Genomic DNA, 3140 nt, shown 5'->3' on the forward strand with positions numbered 1-3140 from the left:
TAGATACGACATGTCTTCAAATGCATTATTCTAACAAAAATACAAGTATAGTCATATAAATCATTAAATGCTGTACACTAAATAATAGTAAAAAAAGATTGACTAATAAGGGAATGGGATATCATAATTAAATACCTTGGTTTAAGTAACCCAACAGTATTAAATGGTTTTTAAAAAGAAATTATACAAATGTACGGTAACATAAAACAAAAACAACTGCAAACCACTGTCACAAACATAAATGTGCTGTACAATTAAAAAAAAAGAATAAGTTCATGGGTTGTCATTATAATGATGCACAGAGTTGTACATATCTCCATAGGATTATATATGCACATTCAAGGTACATGTAACTATATCCCTGCATAACGTAAATGAAAATAAACCCTCTATTCCACATTTCTTCCCAACATCATGCCACTAAAATTCTACACTAAAAGAAACAATGAAACAAATTAAATTAATGAGGGTAATATGATAAAATAAATTGTATTGTAAACATAATTTGACTGAGATAAATGTTTTATTTGCAATCAAAATCTTTTCAACCTAATGACCCTATTCTCTCTCTCTCTAAAAAAAAAAAAAAAAACATACAAGATTCAGAAGAGAAAGCTTTTTGAAAAAAATTATATAAGCTGCTTTTCCAGTTGTTGACCGTTCAATGCATAAGTCTTGACCAATCGCCTTTGAGATCCCAGTGGACCCTGTACAAATAGATAAGAGTTACAGAATTCGGTGGCCAACAGTTTAACTCACTCACTGCCTACTAAAACATACAACACCTAAGGCGAGTAAAAAAAAAAAACAGTATTAAACAAACTTGTTAAACAGGACAGAACCCGTTATACCACAGTCTATACTTGAGGTAAAACAAATACAGGAAGATATGTCTGTAATATATGTAATACTTGTCAGTGCTTTAAAGCTAAATACATGTATCTCTTCCATAAAGATACATTATAATCTGTACTGTATTTAATGTACTGTATTGCTAAAACATTTTCTTTTTTCTTTAAATGTGTATCATATTTAATTGGAACTCACATTGCACTCATTATTCCCTTTGAAAATGCAATACAGTAGTATTCTGATTTTGTTTTATATATACTACTGTACATCTATGGTTTTGAGTCTGAAATGTAACACCTGCAAGCTAAATGTAACATGCATTTCTCACATGAAATAATAATATAATTGTTGGTACTCCAGCCACAAAAAAATGAATATTTTCACCAGAATACATCATTTCATGCGAGCACAGCAATACTTTCAGTCAAGGTCAGAACGTGGTCTGAAGTCGAAACCATATCGGAATTATTACTGAAAACATCGCTGTGTGCAAAGCTAGACTGCATTCCTTATCCAAGACAAAAATGAACATTGCAATATCAACTGCTTCCCTCCCATCCACCCTCTTTTTCTTCCAATTTAAAGGGGAAGTTCACCCTGAATAAATAGTAAAAAATATTGGTGAAGGTTTGAGGAAAATCTGTTAAAGAGTAAGAAAGTTATTAGAGTTCAGTTTTGGATTTGTGACGTCATAAACGAGCAGCTGCCCCATGTGTTATGTAATATAAAATGCATGAATTTCAAATTTTGTATGGTTCCTGATGACTTAATTTTGTTTTCTATTCATTATCGGGTGTGAAATTATTTGTATATTGATATACAAAAGGTACAGTGAAAACTATTTTCAATTTTCTGAGAAAATGACATTTAATTGATTGTTTACCATTCGCTATGAAGGAATGCTGCTTGCATATGACGTCACAAATCAAATAATTGAAATTCTAATGACTCTTTAATTATTTGATGAATTTTTCTCAAACCTTCGGCAATATTTTTTCTGCTATTTTTACAATAAACTTTTTGTCAGGGTGAACTTCCCCTTTAAATGTAGTATGAAGCGCGAATACGGCAGGGTTTAAACGACTACCAGTGCATGATTTCTCAAGTGATGACATGCCAAAGGTGAGCTCTACATGTACATGTATATAAGTCTGATCAACCTCGCTCTCTTCATGGCAGTCATGTATTAAAAAAAAAATCTTTTAAATATTTCAATTTTGGGAAATTACAAATTAGTTGCTTTGGTAGCAACATAAATATTTCTATTTATATACAGTATGATATAATCTGAATTATGATAAGCTTTGTACTGTTACTATTTCTTACCAATTCAATATTCATGCAAAACGAATTGAGGTTTACATGGAGATACTACGAAAAGATAGAAATCATACATTTGAGAGAGAAGTGAAAAAATAATGATCATAAATATTTTTTTGTTCATACATGTATAAATATTGTTTAGAAAACAATTCAATTGCCATGATACTGTATATCACTTCCATAATAATCTTTCACTGAAATTGATTGGAGAATTCAGTATATTTTTCAATTTCAAACAGTCATAAGGAGAATATTAGATTCTTAGAAAAATAATTTATCTATACACATCTACAGTATCACACAAGATATATGTAAGTACTTAGACGAACAACCTTTCTTCATTACTACAGAAGGTCAAAAAGAATAATATCAGGTATAATGCGATACGTAGTAACAGCTACTTTTAAGTATGTATAACCAATGAGGTACATGAACATCAATTACAAAAAAAGAAAGAAATTGGAAGATTGTTACATGTATATACCTGATTACTCAGAGTTGCCCAAAACATCACATTGAATATCATGCTGAACATCATCATGAGCAAAACAGAGCTACTGTATATACAGTGCGTCTCAGAATAAAGGAAACCGGGATTCCCATATCTTTTTTCTTCAAACAAAAATGAATTATGATATTTCATTACTGTACATCATCATACAATTCAATTCAGTGGCGGACCGTGACCCGGAGGAGACAAAGCATTGGAGGGGCACAGCATTGTTCACAAACAATACAGTGCCCCTCCAATGCTTTGTCTCCCCCGGGTCACGGTCCGCCACTGATTCAATTAGTTATCTATATTTTGATTCATGTACCTAATATGAGACGAACACTTCATGCGTTAATAAGCAAGACGAGTTTGAAATTCTAATGTGAAAATCAGGTTGCGCTGAAAAGTTGAACAAGATTGGTTCATGGTACGACCACCGTGCTTATTCGATGGGCTCATTAGCATTTCTTTT

The sequence above is a fragment of the Lytechinus pictus genome, chromosome 12, assembly GCF_037042905.1.
Source record: "Lytechinus pictus isolate F3 Inbred chromosome 12, Lp3.0, whole genome shotgun sequence".
Taxonomy (NCBI): domain Eukaryota; kingdom Metazoa; phylum Echinodermata; class Echinoidea; order Temnopleuroida; family Toxopneustidae; genus Lytechinus; species Lytechinus pictus.